Raw genomic sequence first — 16719 nt, 5'->3', positions numbered from 1 at the left:
ATTTCGTCTCAAGAGAGGCGGCGAGGGATTTGGCCATCATCTTCTGGCTGACTCGGGGGCTGAAAGTGTCGAGGTGCAGAAGGGTGCAGGCACACCCCGAGGACGTGGCCCGGCCTGCTGTGATGTCCTGCCTGTTGGCACGGGGAGCTGCCCTCATGCTGAGTGATGGATGGACTCAGGATTGCCCGGGCACCACCATCAGAACGGGTGGTTTAGGGTCTTTTCTCTTGGGGCTTCTGTGTGCTGTGCTGGAACTCCTCTGACAGTCTCCTCCTGAGGGAGCTTTAACCCCAATGTTGTCTGCCTGGCAGAGCGAACCCTGCTTCTTCCCTTGCTGAGGCTGAGAGAGTGCCTGCGAATATGCCCCCCACCCCAGCTCCGGGTGTGACTTGTTTCTGGGAGGGAGATGGTGTGGGCGCATCTTGAACTATTTGAGTTTTGTCTTTGGATGACACGATATTTTGTGTCGGGCTTTTCCATCATCGCTCCACACAGCCACCAAGTTCTGCCTGCCTTTTCTACTCCTTCTGCATTGAATTAACATCTTTGTGGGATCCACGTGCCTGTGGGGTGACATGGACAGTCTAGCAAGGCCCAGGGTGATGGAACTTACCCAGAACTCGTATGACCCTGCAGGGGCTGTGGTGATGGTGAGAAGTGTCCAGAGCTGGGCTGGAGTTGGAGCGAGAGATGAAGCGAGGAAGGCGCCTTGCTTTTGGCATGAACCGTGTGGAGGATGATGGGGATGCCGATGCTGAGATGGAGAAGACTAGGGGGAAGCAAGAGGGAAGCCGGGGCGGTGCCGATGGTCCCAGGGAGGGGAGGACGTCCTCTTGAGGGGCTGAGTTATTCTGCTGGCTCCCTTTGTCAGACTGGACTGCTTATCACACAGGAGTCTCTAAAAAGAGAGGAGAGTTTTGTCTGAGTGTTGTCTTTGGGTCTGTGGCTGGGGTCTCACAAAAGCCTCCTGTGTCAGGGAACCAGTTTTGAAATCAGGAATGGTGCCTGCTCTGGAGAATGGAGCCTGCGTAGGCAGGCTGGGACCCCACAGTAGTCCTCTCAGTTGGCCCTCGCACAGGCCCCCTTCCCTGCTGTGGTGTCACGGTTACATACGGAGGAAGAGTTTGGGTTTCGGGGAAGAGAGTTGGACACCTCACTGGGCTGACATGAGGTGCTTCCAGAGGCACTTGGGGTCGGTCCAGTCCTGACTCCTTTATCATCCTCATGGAGATGCCTGCCTTCTCTCATCGCATCTGAAACTGGGACTCCCCTTCTCCTTGCCCTAGAATCAACGTTGGCCCTTGACACCAGTGCCTCCGCGTCAGTGAGGTGGGAACCCAGGGCGCTTCACCTCCTGCCCCTGCTGGGGGCACCAGGAAAGTGGTGGGTGGGAAGGCTGTGCTTGCGGTGGCTGAAGAACACACTGACGTGGGATATTTGGCACCTTGGGTGTCAGAGCAGCTCATGGAGGATTTGTTTTCCAAAACTGTTCTTTATAGTACTGTGTACTCTTACTTAGAACAAAATAAAACACTTTCCAAAGAAGAGAAGCATTTTTATGCCAACTTATTAACTAAAAAAAAAAAAACCAAAAAAAAAAAAAACTATGGTGGTGAAAAACAAAGTTGCATTTCCTTATGTGATGGAGTAAAAGTCAAAGCCCGAAACTGGACCACATAGACAGTAGCAGGAACAGTGCGTTCCATCCATAGCTAATTGCAGCTGAGACCTAGTTCATCACAAATAGTGTTTCCATAAGGGAATGGGAGGTGATCTTTGTGCACTTCCAGAGGTTTTCCATACATGGCTGTAGTAACATGGCAGGGCTGGTGGTTCTTACATTTGAGGTAAGGCCTCTTGCTTTCACGACCGGTTCCCTGACACAGGAGCGTTTCATGACCCCCCAGCCATAGACCCAGTGCTGGGTGGGGCCTGGACAGCAGAAGGTAGACGAGTGCCGTGGGGTCCCCAAGGCCCCACCCAGGGGATGCTCTCATCTGAGTGTTTGCACACGCACGCGCACACACACACGCACACAGTCTCATCTGGACGGTTTGGCTTCCAAGCCCCCTAGTGAGGCAGAAGCAGCAGGTTTCGGTTGACAAGACTACTGGAAACTGCTCAGCCTGATGGTAGGTGAAGAGAGCAGAGCCAGCATCACAAGTAGACGTAGCCGGAAAAGGAGCAGCAAGCTGGGTGCGTTTCAGATGGAAGCAAGCGGCCCTTGTGCCCCAGGTGAGAGGCCCCTTTGAGCCCCGTCATGGACGTGTTCAGTGGTGTTCATCCTCTTCCCCACACCGCAGATGGGATGGCAGCCCCAGGGCTGTTGCAGGGCGTGCAGGTTTGATCCCTGGTCATGGAAGATCCTGCATGCTGTGTGCTGCAGCCAAAAAAAAAAAAAAAAAGCATCAAAAGCTGCTGCCCCCACCCAGCACTCCATTCATAATGTATGGGTCACTCTGAGAGAAATGAGCCACTGCCCTTGACCCCAGCCCTAGAGCAGGGACTCAGAGACTTGCTGAGGAAGAGAGGTTAGCTGTAAGGACAGAAAGCTCTGACACTCTCCCCAAAGGTACTGAATTTATGTGTAACAGAGAACAGGAAGTTCAGATGTGAGCATGCTGTCAGGAACAAGACAAGGAGATCTTGGTCATCAGTAGAAACAAGAGGCCAGTAACTCCATGTTAGCAACAGCCAGAACTCGAGCAAAAACCAGAGAGAGAGAGAGCCAAGAAGAGCCCTCCTGAGGTCAGAACAAGCCTCAAACACTGACATCAAGAATTATTCCTGCAAAAAGGCCTGCAGTTAACTGATGAGGCTGCACAGCAATTGATGCCCCAGAATATTGTCAGAAATAATAATCAGCCAGCAATTCATGGATCCATACAGCTGGCTCTAATAACCTCAGAGGCAGGGAGCTTCACAGAGAGATCAGGGAAGAGAAAAAGAAAGCCCCATAAAACCGTTGTCATCCCAGGGAGACTGCGCACACCCAAGGCCATGTCCCCCGAGGAACACCATCCGAGGCTGCACACTGGGAAAAGCAGGGAGTCATGAGGGGATAGACTCGACTAAACTATTAATAGTTCAGCTGAGTCACTGGAAAAATAAGCACTCAGAAACAAGCCCTGCAGGGAGAATATCAGCATTCAGAACTGCGGCTGTATATTGCCTACAAGGTCTAATTTTTAAGAGAAAAGGATAACTTGCAAAGGAATAGGTAAGTGTGATTTTTTTTTTTTTAAGCATCAGAAATTACCTGAAAGAAGGCCCAGATGTTGGGTTTAACAGACAAAGACTTTAAAGCAGCTGTTGTAAATATAACAGAATCCCCCTGAAATGTAGGAGACCCAGGTTCGATCCCTGGGTCAGGAAGATCCCCTGGAGAAGGAAATGGCAACCCACTCCAGTATTCTTGCCTGGGAAGTCCCATGGACAGAGGAGCCTGATGGCCTAGTCTGTGGGGTCACAAGAGTTGGATGTGACTTAGCAACTAAACCACCACCAAGGGAAATCACACTTAAAGAAGTTAAGAAAGGTCTGATGACAATATTTGATCAATTAGAGGATACCAATAAAAAAAACTATAAAATGAACTAAATGGGAATTCTGGAGTTGAAATGTAAAATAACCAGGATGAAGAATTCAGAGGACCAGAACGGTAGATGTTAACTAGAAGAAAGTAGAATAAGTGAACTTGAAGATAGAATAGAGATTATGCAGTTCAAGTGATAGAAAAAAGTGAGGAAAATGAACAGAACCTCAAGAAACATGGGACACCATGAAGCTCAAGAAAGTGCATGTAATAAAAGTTTTGCGAGAGGAGAGAGAGGAACAGAAAAAAAATAGGAGAAGAAATCTTGTTGAAAACTTCCCAAATTTGATCAAAAAACAATCTCCACATCCAAGAAGCATAATGAACTCTCCCAAGTAGCATGAATACAAAGAAATCCACACCCAGGCCCTTCATAGTGAAAAAAAAAAATGTTGGAAAGACAAAGGAAAAATCCAAAAAAGCAGCAGGAGAAGAATGACTCAGTTGTACTGAGAATCTCGGTAAGATTAACAGACTTCTGTTATTGGAAACAGCGGAGACCAGAGGCAGAGTTGTGGATGGCATATTCAGAGTCCTGAAAGAAAAAAAAAAAAGCGCCAACCAAGGATCTTATATCCAGCAAAAATGTCTCTCAGAAATGAAGGTAAAATAAAGATATTTTCAATGGAAAAAGTAAGTGAAAAAAAACCCCAGAGAATTGGTGGTCAGCAGACCCACCTTACAGAAAATATAAAGGGACTCCTCTGGGCTGAAAGCAAATGACCACAGATGATTCTTCAAATCCATATGAGGAAGACAGAGAGTGCTAAGTTATATAATTATATGAGACAGCGTAAATGCGTATATCTCTCCTTTCTTAACTGACTTTTAAAAACATCTTTTTAAAGTAAAATGTATATAACTTTGTTCTTGGGCCTAGGACATTTAAAAAGTAATATGTTTGATAGTAACAGCATAAAGGAAGCATATGAGAGCAAAACTGTATTGGTGTAAGGAATTTCCACAGGACGATAGGAAGAGAACCAGAAATAGTGAATAATAAGGTGAATGGAACAAACTCTGTGAATATATACTTGCTTCCCTTCTCTCACTTCTTTGAAAACATGAAATTATATAAAGAAAGGATAACAATCTCTTTAGGGGATTGTAATATATATAAGAATAACATGTGTAACAGTAGTTGAACAGAAAGAAAAAGAAATAGAACGGTATAGAAACGGTGTTTCCATATCTCAGTGGTATTAGGTGGGTAGAGGACTTAAAGGTTACACTGGTGAATATTCACTTAGTATGAAGGAAAGCAGTAAACGAGGAGGAGAGGGACGAAAAAGCCAGAGACGCCTCTGCCCTTGCTGCCTCCCAATGGTGTTTATTATAAGGGTATAAACTAAACATAGAGCTCGCCTGTGTTTCTTTAATTCTGCATGAAAAGAGATTTTATTAGCTTTCTCTGGATAGAGCCCTCATCTGTCTCCCATTTATCCTGGGTCTTTTGGTCAAAAGTGTATCTTAAATGTGTTCAGAACATGTACACACCTGACCAGGAGGCTGTAAAGATAAAGGAGCAGCTCTGGAGTGAGGGAGGTGCTCGCTTGGGGCCTGGAGTTTATGACCTGGGGTTGTTGTGACCTTGTGACCTAGTATTGGTCACTTTTCCATCTCTGACAGTGGGTTGAAATGCCAGAAAGGTCACCTTGGGCACCCAGATAATGACTGGGAAGTACTTAAGCACAGCTCCCCGCTCCCCAGAGGTCTGACATGGGAGGGAAAGGGGGGGCGTTCAGGGCCTCTGCCTCAGTGTCAGGGTGTACCCTTTGTGAGCAGGAAGGGGGGGTCGGTTTACCAGGGCCAGTCCTTGGCCTCTTCCTGGCAGCACCCGCCAGTGTAGCTGCTGGGCTTGTGCAATGTATTAGATCAGAGAACGCCAGGCACCATCTGGTGTGCAGGCGTGCTGTCATAGTCTGAGATGTGTGTCTCCCCCAGCCCCCACCAGATTCGCATGTTGAGTTCCTAACTCCTAAGGTCTGGAAGGGAAACCTGGCATTTCCGAAATAGCTCCTGCCAGGCAACCCTGTTCTAGGGGCATCACTGTGCACGCCAGACCCACAGCCACTCGGAGGCCTCTGCCACCAGGCTGGTCATTAAGTAGAGCTGAAGGAGGACAGGGAGAAGCCCATTTCTGGTATTTGGAGATAGCATCTCTAAAGAGTTAATTAAGTTTAAATGAGGTCATAAGAATAGGCCCTCATCCAGTTGGCTTGGTGGCGGAGGAAATAGCATCCCACTCCATTTTTCTTGCCTGGAAAATTCCCTGGACAGCGGAGCCTGGCAGGCTACCGTCCATGGGGTTGTGAAGAGTTGGACATGGCTAAGCACGCGCACACACCTTATAAGAAGAGGACGAGATGCTGGGGAGGGGCACAGAGAACAGTGCATGTGAGGACATGGAGAAGATGCCACGCGCACACCCAGGGGAGGGGCTTCAGGAGAGCCTGCCAGCAGCCTTGATCCTGGACGTCCAGCCTCCAGAGCTGTGAGGAAACGTGTCTGCTGTTTAGGTCCCCCCTTCTGTGATACTGTGTTGCGACTACCCGGGCAGACGGATGCGTGGCCAGTGTGGAGTCTCAGGGTTCTCTGTTGATCCCCACCGTGTTATTGCCAGATTGGCCCACTGAGGAGCTGGGAAAGTAGTCCCACTCAGAAATACAGACGTGCAAGATAATTACGAGTAAAGAGGCTGCTTTGGACACAGTCTTCTCTCTGACCTCCTTCAGATCTATGTAATGACCAGCCTGGGGGCAGAAGCCATCTGAGTGACTGAGTGCTGGGCACAGTAATGCGCCCAGAACAAGGTCGGCTGGCAGCAGATATCCCAGAAATGCCAGGTTTGCCTTACATTTTGATCCCGTTTTTCTAAAACTCTAAAACTGTGGCGCACAGTATTTTTAGAGCTGCTTTGCAGTCTCTCTTTGTGAACCTTTCTTTGGGTACATCATTTAATCCTCTCAGCCAGCCTTGTTTAAGATCTGCAGAGTGCTATATTTATTTGACTTTATTTGAAATTTCTGGGCTTTTCAGAACGTTGCTCCAAGAAAATCGGATGAATACGGAACTCTAGAATTTATGCCTTAAAAGGCTTAACTGCTAATTCGTGTGTACGTTTTCTCATGATTATTTCTCCCTCTTTTTTTTTTTTTTCTAGGCCATCTAGGGCAGGGAAATTAAAAACTCCCTTGGAGTTAGTGTCAGAAGATCTTTTTAAAAAAATTAATTTCATTTTTTCAGGGCAGTTTTGGATTCGTAGCAGAAAGTGGAGAGCATTGCCATATATGCCCCATCCCCACATAGAGAGTTGTAACTTTTCAAGGACAAGAGGGACAGATCCTTCTTTGTAGAGAAGAAGTATCTTTCTTGGCAAGACTCATGACCTTTAGTGATCAGGTGGAGGGTGTCAGACCGCCCCCTCAGGCTGTGGCTTGAGTGAGCTTGGACCTGACGCCCAGCAGAATCTCTCCACGTCTGCCGTGGGCCTGGGGGAGCCACAGGAGGCGTCACTGGCAGGCCCAGATCTAATTCCTGTGGAAGCCGCCCCACTGCCCACAACCCAGGCTGTGTCATCCTCCAGAAAGAAGGTGTCATTTAAAGGTTAATCTTCACTCCTACCTTTTCAGTGCATTTTTGCCTTTGTATCTCATTTGACTCTTAGCAAGGCATAGGGTCACTTAAATTTAACTTGTGATCTACAAAGCCTTTACACACACTTCCTTTTTCTGTTTCTTTTCTTTCTTTTTTAATAGAGATATGGTCGTTTATTGCTTAACATCTGATGGACGAAACGACAAGTTATTGTTGTTCAGTCACTAAGTGTGTCCAGCTCTTTGTGACCCCGTGGACTGCAGCACACCAGGCTTCCCTGTCCTTCACCATCTCCCAGAATTTTCTTAAACTCATGTCCATTGAGTCAGTGGTGTTCTCCAACCATCTTATGCTCTGCCACCGTCTTCTCCTTTTGCCTTCAATCTTCCCCAGCGTCAGGGTCTTTTCCAGTGAGTCGACTCTTCACATCAGGTGGCCAGAGTATTAAAGCTTCAGCTTTAGCATTGGCCCTTCCAATGACTGTTCAGGATTGATTTCCTTTAGGATTGATTGGTTTGATCTCCTTGCAGTCCGAAGGGACTCCCAGGAGTTTTCTCTGGCACCACAATTCAAAAGCATCAGTTCTTTGGTGCTCAGCCATCTTTATGGTCCATCTTTCACATCCGTACATGGCTACTGGAAAAATCAACACTTTGACAATGCAGATTTGTCAGCAAAGTGATGTCTCTGCTTTTTAATACGCTATCTAGATTTGTCCTAGGTTTCCTTCCAAGGAGCAACAGTCTTTTAATTTCGTGGCTGCAGTTACCGTCCACAGTGATTTGGGAGCCCAAGAAGATAAAATCTGTCACTGCTTCCAGTTTTTCCCCTTCTGTCTGCCATGACGTGAAGGGACTGGATGCCATAATCTTCGTTATGCTGAGTTTTAAGCCAACATTTTCACCCTTTTCTTTTACCCTCATCAAGAGGCTCTTTAGTTCCTCTTCACTTTCTGCCATTAGAGTGGTATCATCTGCATATCTGAGATGGTTGGTATTTCTCCCAGCAGTCTTGATTCCAGCTTGTGATTCATTCAGCCTGGCATTTCACATAATGTACTCTGTTAAATAAGCAGGGTGACAGTATACAGCCTTGTCGGACTCGTTTCCCAATTTTAAACCAGTCCGTCATTCCACGTCCTCTTGAAACTGTTGTTTCTTGGCTTTCATACAGGTGTCTCAGGAGACAGGTAAGGCGGTCTGATATTCCCGTCTCGTTAAGAATTATTGACAGTTCATTGTGATCCATATGGTCAAAGGCTGTGGCATAGTCAGTGAAGCAAAAGTAGATGTTTTTCTTGAATTCCCTGCTTTCTCTATGCCCAGCATGGCTCATAGCTTCACTTAGTTATGTGAGCCCCTTTGCCATGATGAGACTGTGACCCATGATGGGAAATGATAAGTTGCCTTCTCTCAGTATACATGGATGGGCACACAGCTGCCCAGAGTTGGTGATTTGCCTGAGGTCTGATGGCTGAGTTAAAACCCAGAGCAGCCAAGACCCTGACTCGGGGTCATTGGTGTTTCGCTGAGCTTCTCTGCTCTTGCTGTGGTTGCGCTCCGCACAGTGGCGTGGTGATGGCAGCCGCACCGCTGCTGTGAGCAGCGTGTCAGGGTGTCTGAGGGACCCCAGACTTCAGGTGGATGCACTGGCGCCTGCTCCTTTCGGGTCAGTCCCTGCCTGATGGGTGTGCACCCGGCCCCTTCCCAAGCTGCTCTGCTTACCCCCGTGAGTGGGTGGGATGATGGTCCTGGGGTGCCGGGGGTGCCTCTGTGGGTCTGGCTGAGTCACCCAGAGGAGGAGGACATTCCATGCGTTGGAGGTCCTGGCTCTCTGCCAGGGTCCTGACTGCTCCCCAAGGGTCAGGGCCTAGGTGTCTTGGAGGATGTACCTTGCTCTAGGCCAGCTTTCGGCTTTTAGTTTTTCTACACATTTCTTCTAGTGGGAGATGGGAACAAATCTAAAACATGAATTTTGAAGGCACATTTTCCCTGATCTCTAGTATCCAACTCCCAAGAATTTTTTTTTTTTTTTTTTAAGTGAAAGCACAAGTAGAGATTTTAATTAGTTTTCACTGACGCTGCTCTTGGTGATGGTAATTTTACACAAAGCATGTGCCAGGGAGATGCATTATGGGGGCCTTTTTTCTCAATGCATTCTCTACACCATAGAACTCAACTGTGAATTTCAGAGACAAAGAAATAACCCTAAAGGTTATATCCGGACAGTTTTTTTTTTTCACAGCTATTCTTGTTAGCATTCTTTTTCTAAACAAAAAGCACAGCCACCCTAGGGATCTTTCTGGAACAAGGGGACAAAGAAAGAAAGGAAAGATGGTTCTGGTAGCTTCCTTGAAGGCTCACATCCCTCTTGGCCTAGGGTGCGGTCGTGGAGGGGGCTTCTCAAAAGCGAAAATGGCTCATAGGCCAGAAATTGCTTGGCCTCTTCAGTTACTAAGCGGTTTTAGTTCCTTTTGTGGTTGTTGCCTTGTTGGGTTTCACTTTTTATTTGCAGAATTGAATTGCGCTTCCCTCAGAGCTGGGGAGCCTGTCCTGACTCTTGTCCTGATGACAAAATGGCCTTTGGACCCCCTGGAGACCTGCCGGGACAGAGTGCTGTGCTTTATGTGTTGGTCCCCACCTTGACCCAGCCTTACGAGGCCTGAGATGGTTTGTACCGAGGGAGCGAAGGGTTTGTTTTCAGAAGCCCAAGACGAGAGCTCAGGAGTACGCAGGAGAGCTCTGCGTCACCTGCGTTCTGGACCGCAGCGCTGGGGCCTGGTGTCAGGGACTCCCTCGCACTGACCCCGTCCTGGCCCTGCAGCCCAGGCGGTCCGTTCCTGGCAGCACAAGGCTTCCCTGTCCCCCTGGAGTGACGGTCCCTGAGCGAGCCTGGGCCTTTGCAGTCAGCGCTATTCACGCTATCCACACTGCATCTGGGCCATCTCCCTTCCTCACCACCCCTACAGCCCAGGGCCTACATTTCCTTTCGTCTGGGTGTTGTCTGGACATCTTACTCCTTTGTTACATTGCCGGGAGCTTGTAGGCAGGGGCACTTCTGATTCACCTGGTTTCCCCCATAGTGCCTGTTGGACACATGAATGAACAGCTGCTGTTCCAGGTTGCAGGCTCCAGGATCACTTGGTGTGTGTGTGGGGGGGAGAGGGGGTGGCGGAGGCAGTCGAGGGCCGCCGGGCCAGGCCTGCCAGTGGAGGGCAGAGCTGCTGTCTGCCGCGGCCCCGGTCTGCCCCTGTCGGCCTGCCCTCACTGGAGGTTGGGGCACTGTGGCATGAACTGGCTGGTGTGCTGTTAAGCATGAACTGGGTGTGGATGGCACCTGACCTGCCTGCTGGGGCTCCCCCAATCTGCACTCGGTTGGGGCAGCTTTGAGCGCCACTCTGAGAAACACCTGGGGCTCCGGTCACTGCCCTCAGCTTTCTTTCTGAATCACCTTCTTGAGTTCTCATCGTCCCTGCCACTGTTGGCTTTGCACTCAGAGCCACTGCCAGACCGCTGTGGGAGAGGCCGCTGGAAGGCCTCAGTGAGGCTCCTCCTTGCCCTGGTCAGGATGGGGTTCCAGGCCGTCTCTGAGGGGTGGCCTGAAAGGGGGAGCCATGGGCCCTCTCCCCCACGCCAGTCTCCGCTCGGCTCTGGGAGGGAAGAGTGGGCAAAGGGAGACGGGAGGGCAGCCCTGGTCGGGGGGTGGGGGCCGCTGACCTCTGTTGCCCAGGTGCCCAGGTGCCCAGGTGGAGTGTGGGCAAGAAAGGACTCTCCTGTGGGCCACGCCCACCTCCCTGCCCGTCAGCCACACAGCGAGTCCCTGTCTCAGTTGCATCGCAGCCGAGTAACACAGCCGAGCAGCTGAAGCTGGAGAGGTCACCTGTCACAGAGGAGCCTGCCCTGTATTCCCTGTGTGAACCCGGGGCCCTGAAGTCCTGTCGGAGCTTGCTCTGTGTTCTCCACCCGGTAGTGTCCCTGGTTGCAGCTGGAGGAGCAGCCGGTGCACCCCCGTAGACCCCCACGTGGTGCAGCGCGCAGGATGAGTGCCCCGCTGGGCGCCCCGCAGCGTGTAGCCTGGGACGTCTCCCTCCGGTTTGGGTTTGTTGGCGCAGAAGGTGAGCTCGGCCTGATTGGGTGCTGCCCACTGAAAGGCCTGGGGCTGGCCGGCCATCCCAGTCTCCTGGCTCACTGCCTTGTTCCAGAAATAACTGTCTTCCCGGCATTTCATTGATCTGTGGTGATGCTTCGCATTTCTAGCCCTTTATGGAATAATGTTTCTGCTCAGAAAGTTTTTATTCTCTCATGAATAAAAGGCCAACTTTGACGCTTCTGGCTTAGAAAACAAGCTCTCCTAGTGATTATAAAAATAAACTGAAAAAATAAGTAATGAATTCAATCCACCCTGCTCATGTCATCTGAAGCACATGAGCTTTCCAGTTGCGGTCAGGCCTGCTTTGGCTGTGGTCGTCCAGAAGGTAATGTGCGTGACAGTGGCGTGGACTTGCCATGCCTCGTCAGGCGCACACAGCGTCCTGCAGAAGGTGCTGGAGTGCGGGACCCAGCAGGAGCTGGCGGCGGGCTGCCCGTGCATGCGGCTGATCAGAAGCGCCGTGTGGTCTGAGGCCAGCGCACAAACCCCAGAACCTGGGGAGAGCCTGAGGCCTTCTGATGGGTCAGCTCTGGGAGCTGGACCCGCCTGTGTTTTCCCAAAGCTCCACTAGAATGGAGTTTGGGAAGCTGAAGTCCTGCGCTAACAACTTGTTTTCTAGCGAATGGAACCAGAGCCTGGCTTTCTGCTTGCTCACTTGCCAGCAGCTGCAGCTCCGTCGGGTCGGGCCTGGAGGGGGAGTCCAGCTTCTCTGCTGGGAGTGCGCTGGCGTTAGGTTTGTGAGGAATCCAGGCGGGTCTTCGGGACAGTGGTGTCCCTGGGTCGGTCGGTTAGCGTTGGTCAAGACCTGTGTGTCTCCACATAGGGTCTGCTACGATCACGTGTCAGGCCGCTGCCCGAGTGATGCGCTGCTTCACACTCCTTGGATAAACTTGAAGAGTGTTGTGCACGTTTTGTAAGGAGGGGGAGGAATGTGTATTATTCTTGAATTCTGGAGTGTGTACCACCAGTGTGAGCTGGGGACAGCCCGGTGACTATTTCCTCAAGCTGCTTGGCACATTGTTCACTGGCTAAACCGGGACATTCTATAGCGAACGAATCAAACCTGCTGGAGGCAGCTCAGAGGAGGAAACCGCAGTAGTCCTGCAAAGAGCAGAGCAACCCCTGCTAATTCTGTTAAAGTGTCAGCACCAGAAGTAGGGCCGGAGTGATGACTTGCTGACTTTGGGGTCAGTGTATTTTTCATCCTACTTTCCCACTGAAATAGAACATGACTTTATGGTATTCTACAAACCCTGTCTCCACCATGAGAAATATGCAACATTTTATGTATATATGTACGTATATGTATGTATACACATACACACACATATATATGTTTTAAGTTTCAGTATCAGTATTGTTCGCTAGTTTTGTCTATTCTTCCTGCTCACTTTGTGTTTTTTAAAGTAATTTATTTTGAAATATTTTGACAAAAATAGTTTATCTTTGTCAAGAAGCTTAATCTCAGCTTAGGAGCCCAAACATGAAATTATGCCCCCCCCCCCCCCCCCCCCCAATAAAAGACACTGTTCTCATCCCAGAGTTCTCTCTTGCCTTCTCTAAGAAGACCCGTTCCATCGCTCGTGTCTGTGGTGCTGACCGAAAGCCAGACACGGGCTCAGGACTGGTTAACCAGAGAAGGCACTTGTAAGGATTGTGGCTGAGAAGGACAATCTCTGACAAGGAGAGAAGGACATTCTGTCTAGTGTGTCTTGAATCTGAAATATTTCCTTCAAAGGAGGTCCTGAAAAGGGATGGAGTAAAGAAAGTAATGTTCCAAGTAAACCTTGTAAGACGAAAGCGATAACTTGTGAAAGAGCTTAAAGACCGAGGGCCTCTGTAAGTGGACAAGCTTATGCCTTTTATTAGCGTCTGTCTGTCGCTTAAATGACTGGTCCTGGTGCTCTGTGTTGCTTTTGGGAGAGACTGGGCTAGGAAGACCCATATTCTGGTCTTGACTTCCCTCTGAAGCTCCTGACCCTGGACAAGCCCTCTGGCCCCGTGAGCCTGGGTCCTGTCATACGCTGCCAGGCAGCGAGCATGGCTACCTGGGCAGGCATTCTCTCCCTGAGAAGGTTTTCTTTCCATGGAGACCAGGTGAGGCAGGTGGGCAGCCGTTGGGGAGGGGGTGCACTCTGGGCTGGCAGGTTGTGGTCATCTCCTCTCTCGAACTCCTTGCACGTGTTGAAAATGTTACGAGAAGCTTGGCCTCTTGAGAGAATCAGGCAGCAGATAGCAAGCCTAGGGAGAGTCTAACTCGGGAGCGGCGGGTGGGACAGACAGTCGGCCGGCCCGTCCCACGGTCACAGTGCTTGCGCCCGCTGCGGGGCCCCGAGGGTGGTGCTGGGCACCCGTCCTTACACAGAAGCCCCCAGGGCGTGTGCTGCGCTCTTCCCTGCAGCTCTCCTGACTTCATGTGAGACAGCGAGACAATATGTTGGGGTGCTGCCATCCCTGGGTCCCCACTCACAGTCCAGGGAGTGTGGCCCCATCCCCGCCCTCTGCCTAGCTTGACAGCTTGCTTTTGGGGGACCGTGGCTGCGGGCCGCCGTTCCTGTGACCAGCCAGTTGCTGGGAAAATCTCAGTAGCCATTGCAGGCCTTCCAGGCCTCAGGCCAGGCAAGGATGGGGTGGAAGGTATGGCAGGATGGTCCTTCTGGAGTCACCTAAGGTCTTGTCTGGCTGATGGCTTCTGTATAGCAGCCCCACCTATCACGTTAAGTTAAGGTACACTTGAGTTCATTTGTGTTGGGTTCTGTCTGTCGTTAATTTGTAGATCCCCTTTAGCTTTAGTTTAAGAGTTCCAAGAAAAGCGTCTATACCTAATTCATATTCATGTTATCCATTTAGAATACTGTGAGAGACAGCGGACACTGCGAGCTCTCTGGCTTCTCTCTTTGGCAGCTAAGAAGCACTTGCTGCAGGGTCTCTCTGTTCGGCTGTGACTTGAGACCATGTGGTCCAGCCTCCGTCTCCCGCCTCTGAGTGGGAACTCTCCCCACAGGCTCCGGTGTCAGGGCAGCGCCTGTGCTACAGTGTGTCCCCTCCAGCCCTGGGAGGGAGCCGGCGTAGGGGCTCGGGGAGGATCCTTGCATTTGACCTCTTTGGTGGCTGCAGCTGGAGAGTTGGAAGTGGGGTCTGTCAGAGGGAGGGGGGGACGTGTGTATACCTGTGGCTGATTCAAGTTGATGTATGGCGGACACCAACACAATTTGTAAAGCAGTTATCCTCCAATTAAAGGTGAATTAAAAACAAGTGGGGGCTGTGGGCCGCACCACGTGTGCAGGGCCGTCGGCAGCAGGGGCGGACAGCGCGGAGGGGCGGGTGGGGAGGAGAGAGCCGAGCAGAGCTGTCTGTGCTGCCGCCGTGGGCTCCACGGGCCTCTCAGCCATTTTCCTGCCCAGGTTTTGTAAGTCAGCCCAGGCCTCTATGGATCCGCACCTTTTCTGCTCAAACCCGCCGGTGTGGGATTCTCCAGCTTGCAGCCCAGGGTCCTGTCAAGTGTGGTCTTCTGGCCAGGTTAGGAGCCCTGTCACTGAGCCCCCGGGACGGGTCAGTGAGCAGAGGGCGCTGCTGCAGCTGTGGTGTGGGCCACCGCCCTGGGAGGGCACCCGCTCTGTGCGCTCTGGCCCCAGGAGCCCTGAGCAGCTGCGGCCACACCCGCGTTGGCTGCTCTCTTCACTGAGAGCACAGACCTCTCCCACGAGGGAGAAGCAGAGGAACAGGATGGTGGTGGTGGGGCTTCCGTCGAGGAGGCTGGAGGGAGTAAGGCCCAGCCTCCAGGTGGCCAGTTCTGGGTGGGGCGAGGCAGAGACAGGCACAGGCCAGGCCCTACAGCCTTGGGTTTGGGTGGAAAGAGGAGAAGAGACAGCGTCTCAGGCAGAGAACAGGGCAGTCCAGCGCTGGGAGCCAGAGTTCCCTGCCGGCTGCGTCTAGAACCCAGCTTTGGGTGAGTGCCTGGGGGTGGGGCCTTGGGTCTGTGGTGACACTTTCCTTCATAGGCTGCAGACACGCTGAGCCCCGGGTCCCAGGGAAGCCCTGGTCCTCCCCTCTCTGATCCCCTGGGAGATGCATGTCTTCACAGACAGTGGGAATCAATAAATACTGGATGGTTTCTTCCATCCTAAACACATGTATTTGGGGATTTCTGTGGTCTTGCCGAGAGGCCAGCACAGAGACAGACTTGCATTTAATTACGTGAGGGCTTCGAGTGGCCCAGATGACAGAGGAGCAGGCCGTGAGGCTGGTTGCAGTCGGGACCTTTTGGGAGAGTCCCCAGCACTGACGGTGGTGCTCACGATGGCCTGTGTGCTCGGAGCCACGCTGTCTTTGTCCGCAGCATCCTGGGGAGCTGATGTAAAATCGGGCGGCAGGTGGAGCCTGGAGCATGGGGGTGAGGGGAGTGACGTGAAGGACATGGGGTCAGTTCATCCCTGGTTCAGCACCCAGGGTGCCCCTGCTGGAACCGGGGGAACCAGCCAGGGAAGGTCTTGGAAGACGTCCCACCAGCGCGGCCCTCAGATTGCCCACCACTCGTGTTCTCTGTGATACGTTTTCTGAGGGTACCTCCTCTTCATCTCTGGGTCCCCGAGACCTGGCCCCTGAGGTGTTGCTGACGAGATGCCCCCACATGCTGTGCACTTATTGTGAAACTGTGTCTCCTCTCCCTTCTAGAGGTGAGCACCCAGGCCTGCGGTGCTCAGCATGAGCGCTCGTCAGCCCTTTATTCACAGAGACTTAGTTTCAGGTAAGTTCCTGCAGAAAGTCCCTTGGAGGTTCATGGTTTGCAGGCAAGGCAAGTCACTGGGGCTGAGCTGCTCTTTTAAAGCAGGGTGTGCCTGAGGCTCCCTGCAGGAGCTGGTTTTTAGGGAGGACTCACAGAGGACAGCTGACCAGGACTTCTAGAGCCAGGAAGCCACAGGCCACAGCCAGGGGGGGAGGGACCACAGTGCTCATGGGGACAGAAGGGGCTGCAGGGGCTGTCAAGCCAGGGCCGCGGGGCAGACGTGCTGAGGCGGGCTGACGTCTGGACCTCTGGGGAGGGTGCTGCTGGCATGAGTCACTGACGGTTGCGGTGTAGGCATGAGAGGAAGAGGCGGCCAGGCACTCACACTGATCTGGGTCTTGGCTGGAGCTGCTGGAAGGATGGAGCCATGCTGATCGGGGTGGGAGGATTGAGGGGCCAGGCGATGCGGGGTGGGGAGCAGGGGCGGGAAGGGCCTGGGCTTGTCCTGCTCAGGGCACTCCCCCCCACACCCCTCCACATCCCCCCACAGCCCCCCACACCCAGTCCTTTACAGCGGCAGGCACCGGGGATCGGGCCCACGGAAGACACTTCTTCCATGGAACAGTGTGGGGTGGGGGATGGCTCTGGGATG

The 16719-nt window shown here is 51.7% G+C and overlaps 1 protein-coding gene across 19 annotated transcripts in view; it reads left to right on the top strand.

Annotated features, from left to right (window-relative positions):
• Positions 1 to 16719, top strand: part of INPP4A (inositol polyphosphate-4-phosphatase type I A) — a 139456-nt gene that overhangs the window by 40270 nt on the left and 82467 nt on the right. For 3 of the 19 annotated variants that reach the window (XM_060413941.1, XM_060413937.1, XM_060413930.1), the window contains exon 1: positions 14733 to 15290. The exons of the other annotated variants lie outside the window; for them this stretch is intronic. The gene's annotated coding sequence lies outside the window, so the exon portion shown is untranslated. Of the gene's footprint in view, positions 1 to 14732; positions 15291 to 16719 lie in introns of those variants that run through there. 19 annotated transcript variants of the gene reach the window in all.

This window comes from Ovis aries, chromosome 3, assembly GCF_016772045.2.
Source record: "Ovis aries strain OAR_USU_Benz2616 breed Rambouillet chromosome 3, ARS-UI_Ramb_v3.0, whole genome shotgun sequence".
NCBI lineage: Eukaryota > Metazoa > Chordata > Mammalia > Artiodactyla > Bovidae > Ovis > Ovis aries.
Note: the sequence above shows the minus strand (reverse complement) of the source record. Positions and strands in the feature narration are given on the sequence as shown.